Source organism: Martes martes, assembly GCF_963455335.1.
Source record: "Martes martes genome assembly, chromosome: 3".
Taxonomy (NCBI): domain Eukaryota; kingdom Metazoa; phylum Chordata; class Mammalia; order Carnivora; family Mustelidae; genus Martes; species Martes martes.
Window position 1 is genome coordinate 166,327,445 of NC_137890.1, and position 14,958 is coordinate 166,342,402.

Consider the following 14,958-nt stretch of genomic DNA (forward strand, 5'->3'; position numbering starts at 1 on the left):
TATGGCAAGTAGTCATGTTTCAAATCATTGATCTACCCCCTGGCTTATTTTGAGAAGCCTTGGGTTGTACTCTTAAACTGGTTAGTATACAACACAAACATCTTTAGATCCTTAGTCATCGATAAACTAAGTAGTTTTATCAGCATCACTAATATTAATGTAACTCCCAAAAGTATAACTGAAAATTATTTTTAAATCCGCCCTGAAGAGTAGACTTCTTATTTTCCCCTTTCTGTTAACATCATCCCCATTCTGTTAACATAACACATATATATATATATAAAATATACATACACACACACACATATATATGTGTATGTGTGTGTGTGTGTGTGTGTGTGTGTGTGTGTGTATCGGAACATATATATCGGAATCCAAATATATATATATATATTTATTTATTTATTTATTTGGATTCCGATTATGGCCATGACCTTTCAGACTGATCATGACCATGCTTGATGTCCTCAATGCCTAGGCCACTTGTTCAGCCAAGAAAAGGTATCAATAAATTTTCTTAGTTAAAAATAAACATTGGGGGCGCCTGGGTGGCTCAGCGGGTTGAGCCTCCGCCTTCGGCTTGGGTCATGATCTCAGGGTCCTGGGATTGAGCCCCACATCAGGCTCTCTGCTCGGCAGGGAGCCTGCTTCCTCCTCTCTCTGCCTGCCTCTCTGCCTACTTGTGATCTCGCTCTGTCAAATAAATAAATAAAATCTTTTTTTAAAAAAATAAATAAATAAAGACTGGCTGTATGTTATATTAGGTATATGTTAGTTAAGATAAAAGTAATGATACATGTTTTCAAATTTATATTCTTTCTGAAACAACGTGGTGCTCTCATTTTCATCTTCAGCAAAGACCTGTGTGCATTAGCAGCAAAAGGGTGTTTTTGCTTGCGGTGCAATCAAGAATCGAGGCTCACTGGAAAGTGGATAAAGTATGGTGGGACTATGTCCATTGGAAATCAATGCCCCTTAAGAAAATAATGCAGTGATGTATAAATCCAGATATTTTGGCAGCCGACTCAAATTCCCTTAAACTTCACACTCAGACAAGAAAAGTCTGATAGAACAGTCTGCAGGAGGCCGTGAATTCTGTCCCCTGGCCCCAAGTTGTAAAGGCATCCATGATACGTATTTTCAGATGGTCACCTTCGGTGGGAGAAAGAGAGAGAGAAGGATAACATGTCTTGCTTTGGCAAGAAAAATTCCTTGCTGCAAACACTGGAGGTAGAAAATTCTCCCTGTGTAAGAAGCAAGGTTACATAACATTCCCGAAAGAAACGAATCACGAATTCCAACGAGAGCTTCATTCTTTCAGAATGCCATAAGTACAAGAAGTTAATTTATGGACTCGCTTGAAGTACAGATGCTCAGTCTGAGTCCTCTGACAGCCTCGCTATTTTAAAAGCAAGTTAGATCCCAAGGCTCTTGAAGATGGAGAGGCAGCAGAGAACCACCTTCCTGGATTGCCTGATCAAGATTCCACACGAGTGGAGACACCACTTTACTGGTTATTGTGTCTAATGAGTAAATTTGCAAACCACCTACTTTGAATGAGTTGTGTGCGTTTGTTTTCTACAAATGAAGTGATCTGGTAAAAGGTTTTCTAATTTAGCCTCATTTTTTTTTTTTACACATTTTCAGACAAAGCAAGGAAAAACAGTCTTTAAAAACTGACTAATGGATTCTATTTTTTTTTTCTTCTGTTTTTGGCAGGAAGGTAAGCAAAATAGTGCAGGGGGTTCTTTGTGAGGTTTCTCTGCCGATTGACAATTATTTCACAAAGATACCCCAATCTGCATTTCATATCTTTAGGTTACTGACATCCATAGGAGCTGTCTAGCAGTTGAGACTGGCTTTTATCTTTTCTTAGCATTCGGAGTCTACACTGGACAATGACAGCAGTCCCAGCCTCACTGAAGCTCATCAAACTGTCTCATTCACAGTGATGACTGAGTTGGATTAAACCCAAGGACTCGGCTGCTGGTATTAACCCATCAGATGTTGCAGGCCCTCAGCCACTTTAATCATTAGGGTGGGATTAATAGGTTTCCTCTGCCACAACCTCCATGCCTAGGAAATCACGCCAGGAGAATGTGGACGCTTCAACGGGCCGAGCTTTAATCACACCAGGCAAAACATGACAGTTTGGAAATTAACTCAGGAGGATAAACTTGGAAAGGAGATTAAAATAGCCTGGGTGTTTATCAACAGATTGTACACTATTAGCCAAGCAGATTTCCCAAACTCCTAGTGAGAACCCCTGTGGCTGGTGCCTTCCATGTTCTTTCTTTAGAAATAAACAATGAAGAGTTTACACAGACACATCAAAAGTCAGGAAGGTAAGTACCTCATAGGGTTATAGGTAACAATCCTACACATTTCAGGGAGAACAAACACCCAGATCGAGACAGCATTGGCAGGTTCTCCAACAGAATTTAATATACTTTCTGCTCCAAGTCTGCACATGTCCAAATAAATCAGGATGCACTTGAGCTCCACTGGACTCCTTTTACTTTTTTTTTTTTTTTTTTTAGTTTTCCCCTTCCTGGCTGTAATAAGCATGCTTGATTGTCAGGCCCTGCTGTTCATAGGGCCAAATCAAAAATACAATATTAACTTCTTTCAAAGATGCAGCCACCAAAGCAATAGAAGAATGCAAATAAATCAATTCTGCATGCTTAAGCCCATCTCCCTTTCATGCAAGCCTGGTGATAGAGAGGGCTTCTTTTCTCTCGACTCTGCCTTATCATTTTGAGGTATGAAAAATAGATTGTGTCACAGTAATGAAGCACAGGAAAAGGGAGCTTGTTATAAGCTGATTACAGTTTAGATTGAAGGACTGGTTCTCATTAGCTATTTTAGATTGGACAGCATCCTTGAGCTGTAGTAATTACTGAAAGTAATTTTTGAAAGGGAGGGTGGGGCAGCCAGTGCAAGGAGAGACTCAAACAGTTGCACGGGGATTGGAGCGAGGGGTGCGGGGAGAGACCTGCAGCCTGCCAGGTCGTTATTACCCCAACGCTAGGGCAAAATGAAGCAGCTGTGCCTGGCGACTTTCTTGTTAGGCTCTCCGGCAATGAGAGAGCGCTTTGCATGGAGGAATGAATACAGCCTAAGCGGTAAGAGGCCCCATTGAAAGTTCAAGTGGGCAGGGTGACTCCCCGGAGCTATGCCATCAACACACAGAAGCTCAGTTTTCATCCCATAATAAACGTGTTGAAGGCAGGTTTCACTGCTGGTTACAGAAGCAGACTTAAAAAGCAGACGCTAAGGGATGGTCACTTTCTGGCTTCATGAAGTGGATACGAGAGCTTGACCGTTTCCCTGATCCAAGTAGGATGACATATGCAACTTCACCAGTCCTGAAGGTATGCTGGGGAAAATCTCAGCATGCGTTGCTCCAAATGCGTGTTATTGATCAAGGATTTTCCTGGGTACAAGACAGGATTTTCAGGAGAGAAAATGTGCCATTTGTTTGTTTGCGTTGTTTGTTTCTTCACTTGGGGAGACCTGGAATTTGGAGGTTTGATTTCCAGCTCTAGACCTTCCCCTAACTAGACCTCTTGTCACCCTAAGTTAACCATTTAACCTCTCACTGTGTCTGGGAAATAAAAGGAGCAAATTCAATGTTTCCCACCGTCCCTTAAAACTATTGACTTCTAGGATTCCAGTTATTGTGTCTTTGACCTAATTTATTGAGAACAAGGTAAAGAGTACAGAAAGAAAAAAAAGAAGTATTTTCTTCCAAATCAGGGAATAAATTCTGTGTAAGACCGAGATGAAACTTTCTTACGCTGGAGCACAAGAGATCCGGCCTGCACTTCGAAAGGAAAATAAGGAGTATTTACCGAGATGATATGTGGGAGACTTCTTATGTACCGATTCTCCAATAATGCTGCAATGGGCAGGTGGAGACTGAGCTCTAAAAACGCCATGCCCCATGCCGATGTGACATAGCTCAGAAGTCGAGAGCCACAAAGCGATAGATAAGGCTGCCTCCCCGCATGCGCAAACTGGCCAGGACACAGGGGAATCTGGTCACCGCCAACTGCAGGAGGAGCGGATGTTCACTTTCCTGGACTTATTTGAGCAGCATCCAAAGGCTTCTCTTCTCTAAACACCTCTTAAACTCTCTGAATGTTGCCTGAATTCCCTCCACTAAAGCCCTTCCTTTGGGTTAACAAATGTACCCTCTCTAGAAAGCCCTGATTAAAATACAAATGTGTTACCCGGGAGGGATAAATTCATTAAGCCATTAGTAAAAATTAACAGCCTTTATAAAATTAACAGCCTGATGTATCTGATTAGCCAGCTGTCATTCAGCAGAAAGCAGATATTAAGGGGAGTATATGAAGCTGAAGTTTCTCCTTTGGAGTGGAGATCCAGAAAAGTCTGGGACTCAGGGCACTGCTGTAAGGGGCAGGTCCCGGTACATGCTCCTGTTAGGGTTCCTGAGCAGCTAGACAGCAGCGGAGGCAAGAGGGACCTCGGGTTGACTTTTGGGGTTGGCAAGGAAAGAGTGGGGAATGAAAGATGAAAAACAGAGAAGGATTTCTGTGGTGGGGGAGGAGGGTTGTGGTTGGGGGGGGGATTCACATTCTATCACTCGACTCTTGCTACAGACTGAAAGTAGCTCTCGGGATTCAAGGCCTTTATACACATCATTATTATTAGAGAATTAAAAAAAAATTAGTCTAGCGACTTTCAAATTAAAGTAACTGAAAACTACCCCCACATCCAAACCTTTGAAATTGAGAAGGCCCACTTCTATTTGTGTTCTGTACTGGATTCCTCTGCAATATATTGTTTGAAGAATGGATTCAGATGTTAAGAAAGAAAGAAAAAAGGAAAAGAGGGAGAGAGGGAGGGAGAGATGGAGGCAGTATAGAGGAGGGAGAGAGGGAAAGACAAGGGGAAGGAGGAAAAGAGAATGGAAATCAATGATCTAATTCAGCAGTTGGCAAACTTTCTCAGCGAAGAGCCAGATAGTAAATATTTTAGCATTCACAGTCCACTAGTCTCTGTGGCAACTACATAATTCTGGATAAACAAATGAATATGGCTGTGTTCCAATAAAACTTTATTTGCAAACCAGGCAGTGGTTGGACACTGATTCACGCTGAAGTTCCCTATGGCTTTATAGCTAAAGAAAATGAGGTCAAAAATAGTTAAGAAATTACCCAAAGCTACACAGGCCTTCTTCTCCGAAATCAGTGTTTTTATCTCAAGATAGACTTACTTGTATTTAAAGTATTAGTTACACATTGGAAGGTGCTCACAGACCCCTGAAAATGCAGGTCTGAGTTCAGGCTATCATTCCAGAGTAAGGTCAATTTGTGGTTAAACAGTGGAGTCACCGCACAAGGGCGAGGAGAGGAGTTGAGCCCTCGAGGAAACCACGGAGGCAGAGCAAGGAGGGAGGTCCGCCCTGAGACACACTTGGGGGAATACCTAGTTCTCCTTGCCCTGGGAGAAAGGGGAGCCAGTTTGCACGTGCACACACATAGTCATTCATCTCTCGCAGAACATGGGTAGAAAGTGAGGGTCAGCGGTCTCCAAAGCTGCTCAGATTCACGTGGTTGGGAAGTAAAAGCCACGATTTGGACCAGTTACATTTCATCTTTTGTTGTTGTTCTTGTAAGGAGGGACGCTTGGGTGGCTTAGTCTGTTCACCGTCCAATACTTGATGTCGGCTCAAGTCACAGTCTCAGTGTCCTGAGATGAAACTCCCCGTGGGGTTCTGTGCTCAGTGGGGGTCTGCGTAAGATTCCCTCTCCCTCTTCCTCTGTTCCTCCCCACCTCTTGTAGCCCTCTGTCAAAAAAAAAAAAAAAAAAAAAAGGTAGAAAGCTCTAAAAACCATTTTACCTGAGGTTTATTATCGTATTTCCCTTTGTATATCATTATATTAACCACCCGATATTTACAGGGAAGAACATCTTTTAAATTAAATTTTTAATTACGTAAGAATTGTATATTAGCCCTAACTTTAAAACTTCAAGTGTTCAGCTCCATTCTCGCTCTCTTTTTTACACACACACACAGCGTTTTTTCTGCTCTGTGTGACTTTTACTTTCATTCTGTCTTTCTCCTTGCATGCATGAGTGTGCAGTGCGTCCTATAAAATGATCCTCACCTAGACAAAGGCAACAGCCTGCCGACTGGTCTCCCCCGACTCTTGCAGCTCCTTGTTTACCCTGCAAGCGCAATGATCTTGTGTAAATGCTTCACTGGCTTTCCTTTGCCGTGAGCATAACTTAGGCACAGCCTCCAAGCCCTACCGCCGAAGGCTCTCCTTGCACCCCTGGCCTCCTCTTCCCAGCTGTCCTTTCTCTCTGCCCTCCGGTGACTCAGGCTGTCAGTACCCCCAACTGAGGCTTGCTCCCTTTCTCCCCAAGGCTGTTAAACCCTGTCCCTTGTGGTAAAGCTCTTCACACCTACTGGCTTGCCCACCTCCTCTGGCTCATCTAAATCCTATTCATTCTTCAGATCTCAAAACAAAGGAGGTGTCCCAGGGCCACTCTCCCTGATTCCCCAGGCTAGGCCACTCCTCATTGTGATATATCACATAGCAAGCAATAGCACAGCCAAGATTTTAAATTACATATGCATTAGCATGATTATTTATTTTGGGGCCTCCCATGAGACTGAAAGTTCCAGAAAGGCAAAGACCATGTTTGTTTTTCCTAATCCTGAATTCAATACAGGGTCTGACATAAAGGAGGCAAACAAAAACCATTTGTTAATTAAATAAATAAAAACCCCTGTGAACTTAACCTCTAAACGCTCACCACTGCTGTTAAAAATCTCTTCACCAAATTCTGAGCCAATTATAAAATACATTTTAAAATGCATCCTCCCTTCTTAATATCAGGGTGGTTAGAATATAAAAGGAAATCGAAGTATGATGACAAGCTTCAGGTAAAATTTCCTTAAAGGCTTCTCTATTATTTTTCATATAGTAACAACAAAAACAAAAAGGAAAAATTTAGCTTCTTGATATATTCCCAAGCTACTACAAAAAATTATATTGCCTGAGAGAGTTAACATTTTTTTTTTCCTTACATGTCACAAGATGTTTCCTGGGAGAATTCAGGCTCCTATGCACAAAAGCACTTTTTCATGGTGTACAGTCTCTCGAGGTGTACAAGAATGCACAAAGCCAGAGTCCGAGATTGATCAGAGAACCTCCAGTGACAGCTTTCTCCACCAACAGCCCCTAGAGCTGTGGGCCCAATCAGCCCCACTCTACCTTTTGCCCTCTAGTTAAGGTAGGTCCTGGAACTGTGCCTTAAATATCTGTGCCTGTTGGAACTTTCTACAGAGATCCCTCGATGGAATTATATTGTTCAGCGTTACCCCACCATATAGCTTGAATTTATGAGTTTATGTAGCGTCGTGTCTCAATATGGTTAATTTTAGTAACTGCTTTTTCTAAACACCTACACCTGAAACTAAAATACTAAAGACAGGGCATCCTCAAGTCACTCCCCAATGAGCAGATGAGCCCCATCGTGCACAGCGATAGACTATATGAAGCAACAGATTGTGCATCTTTGCACAAATCCTCAAATTAGAAATTCCATAGCATCATGAATTTCAAAATGAAGTCTGTTTTCCCGAGGAGATTTTGTGCTGACTCGATGCCAGCCTCCAAGCCTCCATCTCCAATGGGACACTTGACAAATAAAAAGTGTTTTACAATCTATTTAATTAGCTACTGCTCAGAACCATGCTAGCAATTCAGATGACTGTTACTTGTATTTTATGATTGCATTAACTTGCTCAAAACATGCCCTGGACAATTTCTTAGTGTCTGATTTCACACTAGTTCAATGGGGCTCAAGACAGTGAGCCAGGGGAGGGACCCGTCTGTAACAATACATCCCACTTCCTCCTAGGACCACAGGGCCCTACCACAGCATTTGCAGTGGGCCAGCCACCTGCATGCCCCTTAGCATTTGCAAGAGATGGATGCATAAGATCTCTACTCTGACCACCTGCTAATCCTACCAATGAACAAGCAGATGGCAGACTGAGGGCACCTGTCCAGGTGACTCTGCTCTGGCAAAGAAGGAGACGCACCTAGTCCAGTGGAGAATGAGGAACTTGCTGAAAGGGCTAGAAACCTCAGTTTCAGGGAGTGGCCTCTCCTAGGGCATGACTCAGATGTCCTTGTGTAGGTTTCTCAAGCCGAGAGACAACTGGAGCATCTAGAATGCTTGCCAATACATCAAACGTGGCGTTTTTATTCACTGGAATGCTATTCAGAAGTTCAAAGCAATCAATTAAGTTAACATGAGTCATCATGGAAAAATCTTGAAAACAAATTGTTGACTAGAAACACAACTTACAGAACAACATCTATAGCTTGATGCTGTTTGTGTAAAAGATACACATAGACACACACATGAAAAGCGTGATATTTTCTACATATGTAAATATGCATGTGTGAACTATGAGAAAGTGATTTTGGTGCATATCAACTTGAATTCTTTCAGGAAGCCTTTAGGACTATTCTAAGGGAAAAGTGGGTAAATATCTTAGGGAACCTATTTTTTTCCTAGTAATTTGAGAATAAGTCAACTGGCTAAGTTTACCTGTTGTTTGGAACATATATATCCCAATAGATATAAAAACATAACATAATACATATTTCTATATATTTATGAAATACCATATTTATATACTACCATATAATACATATATATAGTATGTATTTATATACCATACCTATATATTTTAAGAGCTAGAAGAATATAGACTAAATTCATCAGAGTTACTAATCTGTGGAAAGAGTTCAAACTGATTGTCAAAGAGGTCACCTGTGGGTGCCTGGGTGGCTCAGTCAGTTAAGCTTCTGCCTTTAGCTCAAGTCATGATCCCTTGAGCCCTAGAATCGAGGCCCACGTTGGACTCTGCTTAGTGGGGAGTCTGCTTCTCCCTCTCCTGCCCGCCGCTCCCCCTGCTTGTGCTCTCTTTCTTTCTGCAAACAAATAAATAAAATCTTTTTTTTTAAAAAAAGGTTATCTATATAATTTGTGACCAATGAAATTATAAAAACAAATAGAATAAAATAAAATAGAATAGTAATAGTAGCTAATGGAATAATATTAAGAAGAGGAAGAGTAGTATTGATTCTTTATTACAAGCCGGGCACTCTTCCAATTGTTCTGCATGTTTAAATTCCTTTAATCATCACACAACTCCATGAGATAAACACTATCATCATACCCATTTTGTAGAAGAGGTGATCAAGCTCCAGGGGGTAAGTTTCCTTCCCAAGAGCAGACAAATAGTAAGTGGGAGAGCTACAACTGAGACTCAGGCAGACTGCTTCCAGCCCTGTGTTTAACCACTGTGACCTGAGTGGCCCCTGAAACTCTGATCTGACTCTCCAGATGCCCTACCAGCAAACCTGGGGGAGAGACTATCCATCATCTGAATGAAAGTTGTTGGAATATGTGCATCTTGACTCTACTTCAGATGACAGATCAGAAGCCATTCATAGAATATTGCTCTCAACTTACTTCCCTGCACGTAGGAAGTCAGAATCAAACCAAAACCCTGCTAATAAGGCAGAGCAATCCCAGCCTCCTAACATTCAGGGGGACTAGCCTCTCTTTAAATAACTGATCAAGTCATGAATTATTGAATGTTTTCCAGATTTAAATATATATATATATATATATATACAGAGAGAGAGAGAGAGATGTGTGTATATATATATATACACACACATAACTATCACTTTCTTTTTTCTTTCAATTCATTTCAAAATTGTCTCTGACAATACTGACCTGACTTATGTGTTTTTTTTTCTTTCTCAAGGCAAAGGTTGAAATTTGTAAGACTCAGAGGCATAAATTTAATTGGTAACTCAAAATGCGGTTATCTGACTCAAAGATGTAAACAACATAGGATTTCTTTTTTCCTCCTTTCTTGGCTAGGTTTTTCAAAGTCACTGAGCTGCCAGCCGTGGCAAGCATGCATCTATTTTTCTGACCCTCCCCAAACTGCAAAAAACTAACATAACTGAACTCTTAAAAAACAAAAAACAATCAAATAAAAAAGAGAGAGAGATAGAGAGAGAACAGGACAAAGGTCACAGTAAAGAAGAGATTGTATTAAAGATTTGGAAGAACAAATCAGATATAGGAAAAGAACGCATGGCTTGGAAATCAGATATAGGAAAAGAACCCATGCCAGAGTGCTTGCCCGGCTCAGGACGGGAGTCTTCAACCAGAGGCTTACAACAGGGAGGCCTGGTTGAAAGTCTGCGTTGGTCTGGAACTCAGGGACTCTTCTCCTGCTTCTCAATGTCAGCCTCCCCTCCCCCGTCCTGGAGATCCCAGCGATCTAATTATGGAAGAAAGAGAATCTCAGAGGCTCAAGACTCAGGTGCATCAGGCACAGTCAGGGGTTGGGGGGAGGTCGGGTGGAGGGTAGTATACATATCCAAATGGGAGACAAAAATCAAAGTCTCCGCCAAATGGCGGGAAGCCGGCCCCATCCCCCAGTTCAATATCTCCAGGCAGTTTCCTCTGGAAAAATGGAAGCGCCCCCGGACAAAGTTCAAGAACTGGCAAGTGTGGGATATAGGCTGGCTTCTGGGTGCAAAGTCAGTCTGCTGCCCATTGAGCCCGCAGGGGTGCACAAGCTCCACCTAGGCATAGAGAGCTCTCTGTAACCCTTTAGCCTCACGCTCTGATATGAACAGAAACCAAGGGTCACCAGACATTTGTGAAAAGCCTCTGATCTGACACAGGGAGGCTAAATCAAATAAACAAGTGTATGCACAAAACACAGGGCACTATTGAAGAGCCAGAATGGTGTGGAAAGCCAAAGAAAACTGAAAACATACACAAACATCCCCCGAGAGAGAAAAGAAAGTGCTGCACCCATAAAACATGAACTGCTGAAAAAAGCCAACCTGAGAAGAAGCAACAGTTCTTGGAAGTTAAAAATAAAATAGCCAAGGGGTGCCTGGGTGGTTCAGTCCGCAGAGCATCCGACTCTTGATTTTGGCTCAGGTCAGGATCTCAGAGTTGTGGGGTAGAGCCCCTGCTTGGGATTCTCTCTCTCCCTCTCCTTCTGACCCCACCCCGCCCCACTCACACACATGCTTTCTCACTCTCTTAAAAAAAAAAAATAGCTAAAAGAAAACATTTGATAAAAAAGTTAGAAGAAATTTTGCAGAAATTTGAGTGAAAGAAATAAAATAAAAATGATGAGAAAATTATATCAACCAGACGAGCCTTAAAACTGGTGTTCCAGGGGCGCCTGGGTGGCTCAGTGGGTTAAAGCCTCTGCTTTCGGCTCAGGTCATGGTCCCAGGGTCCTGGGATTGAGCCCCACATCGGGCTCTCTGCTCGGCAGGGAGCCTGCTTCCCTCTCTCTCTCCCTGCCTCTCTGCCTCTTGTGCTCTCTGTCTGTCAAATAAATAAAATCTTAAAAAAAAAAAAAAAACTGGTGTTCCAGAAGGAAAGAAATAAAAATGAACAAATTTGGAAGAAGAAATTGTCAAAGAATTAATACAAAATTTTCCAGAACTGGAAGACATAGGTCTCCAAACACAATGACTGAAAAAGCCCCACACTAAGGCACAGCTCAAGAAATTTTGGGAAATTTGAACCAAAAGTTAAACAAAAAAAAAAAAAAAAAGGAGACCACATACTACATACCACATACCAAAAATAAAGAATGAAAAAGGGTTCTCAATAGTAACATGATGACAAAGTGAGTTAATATTTATATACTACTACCCAAAATGTTCATTGTATTTGTTAAATATTTAAATAAATGGAGTGAACTCTTGTAGAAAACGGAAGTGATGTGTGTGTGTGTGTGTGTGTGTGTGTGTGTGTGTTTTAAAGATTTTATTTATTTATTTGAGAGAAAGAGAGAGCATGAGAGAAAGCACAACTGGGGCGGGGGTGGGGGGCAGTGGAGAGAAGCAGGCCCCCGCTGAGCAGAGAGCCCGATGGAGGGCTCCATCCCAGGACCCTGGGATCAGGACCTGAGCCGAAACAGACACTTAAATGACTAAGGCACCCAGGCGCCCAGAAGAAATGTGTTGAAGTGGTTTAAACTTATTTTGATGCACAAATGATAGAGATGTTGAAGAATCTGAAGGTATGTAGCCCGCACAGCCTCTCCCCACGTCCCACACTCTCCTGCTTCCCAGACTGTCCTACCATAAGGCCACCATAAGGTCTCAGCCAAACAGGGGCACTATTGAGAGAACAAGGAAGCTGCTGATAATTATGTCATGACAACAGGATAAATTAAGACTATCCTGGGGCGCCTGGGTGGCTCAGTGGGTTAAAGCCTCTGTGTTCGGCTCAGGTTATGGTTCCAGGGTCCTGGGATCCAGCCCTGCATCGTGTTCCCTGCTCAGCAGGGAGCCTGCTTCCCTTCCTCCCTCTCTGCCTGCCTCTCTGCCTGCTTGTGAGCTCTGTCTGTCAAATAAATAAATAAAATCTTAAGAAAGAAAAAAAAAAAAGACTATCCTGAGCAACTAACAGACTGGTCCATCTTAAATTTGTTTTTTCTAAAATCTTGCTCGCCTTTGTCAATGGAAAGCCCACCCTTTAGTTCCTCGGGCCCTAAAGCTTGGAATCATCTCTGAACAGCCACCCCCCCACTGCCGCCCACTTCTAACACACCCCACATCCAATTGGCCAGTTAATCCTACAGCACTACCTTCAAAATAGACCCCAAGTCCCACCATCCCTCACCCTGAGCGGCACCTCACTGCTTCCCTCTGCCCGGCCCTCTCCCATCTCTTCTCATTCCAGCCACAGAGACGCTCCTTCCAAACTTAAGTCTCATCTTGGATCAAAGCCGTCCAAGGCTCCCACCTCCCAGGGCAAAAGCTGAAGGCCACGCACCGTCTGTGGCCACGCACACCCGTGTCCTCCCCTCCCGCACGGTCAGCCGCTCACCCCTGCTCGCTCTGCTTCTGGCGATTCTTGTTTCTAGAATACACCGAAAGCACGCCCATCTCAGGGGTTTGTGTGTGGTGTTTTCTCAACCTGAGCGCCTCACCCTCAGCGATCCTTCTGAGTCACTCCCTTGCCCAGCTGCAGTTTGTGTCTGTGTTTTGATTCCAGCACCGCGTTCTTGCCCTGAATGTTTTTCCCTGGAACGCGATCGCATCTTAGAGCGTTCGTCTATTTATTTCGCTCGTTGTGTTCCTTCCCCAGCGAAATGTCGGCTCTATGGGGACAGAGAATTTTGACGATTTTGCTCACTGCTGGGTACCTGCAACTAGACTGCACCTCATTAAATATTCATTGAATGAATAAAATAAGAATATAAACAATATTATTTAAAATATGAAGTTAATAGTAGAGGACACAGCCAGAAGAGTTGAAGGTGGTTGCTAATGGTAAGGAGGAGGAGGGGAGGGCAGGGGATGACTGTTTTTATCATAAGCCACCCAGCATTAGCTGACTCTTAAAAACCCTTTGTTAGTTTGCTTTTTTAAAGTAAATTAACCTCATGAACAAAGGTGGATTAAGTCCTGGCAGCCTAAACTTCTGGCCTTTGCGTCAGCCATGCCAGGGTGTTGTCTTCAGTTTCTCACAGCCCCCCCCCCCCCCCCCCCCCGCCCCGCAGTCTCCCTGCCCCTCCCCCTACCTATAGCCACCACAGGATGCGCACCTTCCCCAGGACCTTCGTGTTTCCACCACCAACGAAGCTCTCTGGACCCAAGGGACAAGTTTCCTGGTGCTGTCATAGCAAACCATCACAGCCTGGGTGGCTTTAAAAACAGAAATTTATTTTCTTCAGTGCTCAGGGCTGGAAGCCCGACATGAAAGTTTAAGCAGGGTTGTTTGCTCCTGAGGCTTCTCTCCTTGGCTGGTCGGCAGCCATCTTCTTTGGTGCCTTCACCTGGTCTGGCCTCTGGGTCCAGGTCCCCATCTCCTCTTCTTATAGAGACTCCAGTCATATTGGATGAGGGCCCACCCACTCGGCCCTTCCTTTAATCTTAATAACCTCTTCCAAAGTCCTGTCTCCAAATACTGTCACATCTGGAGGTGCTGGGCGTTAGAACTTTAGCATATGAAATGCCATCTCCATAACACACAGCAATTCATTGAACGCCTCCAAGGTTCCCACTGAAGAGGGATAAAGAAGAGAAAAAGTGGGGCATAAAGATTTCCTAGGGATTTCCTTTTTTTTTTTTTTCTTTAAATCAAAAATGCCCTGAACATACCAGAACCCCTTAAGGAGACAGAGAAAGAATTCACTGCTGCGATTTAGGAAATGCTCCTCCAGTGACCTGGAAACACTCTTTTGTTGAGAACTTGTGATCTAAAGGAGAATAAAGGAAATGTTATCTCTGCAGGATTTCTGACAATGTGAAAAAAGAATTTGCATTTACCATGATCACTTTCTTGGTGATTAGGCAGGAATTGGGCTGCAGAGGAGATAAATCTATAATCAATGAAATGTTTCCATCTGGATGACACCTCACTGTGCAGCTTTTTTTATTTTTAATTTTTGCAACTAACCGCTGGCCTAGTGAACAGCAGGTCTTCAAAATAAAATTTTGCAAGGGCCTAGGCATTTAATTTTCTCCCCACCGTTTTGTTAAGGCTGAATCTTCCCCTCAGGCCATTTGGTTAAGTGTAGAACCAGGGAAAGCCAGGGAGGAGGCATCCCTATGCAGAACAGAGAACACGGACAGACCTAGGGGTAGAAAATAATGAAAATCAAACTTGGCCCCAAAAAAATGGCTTTTCAGTATATTGAAAAGAGGATTGAATCCACCATGGACCAAGAAATCCCCTCATCAAATCCAATCTTGATTTTTACCTATGAACTGATTAGTCCCACCTGTCACTCAGCCGCTTTATCTCACAGGTTCAGCATAAGAGCAATTTTGCTGTGGTTTGTCAATTTGGTGTCAGTCCACCGAGACCAGAATAGTGTTCAAGGTGGTA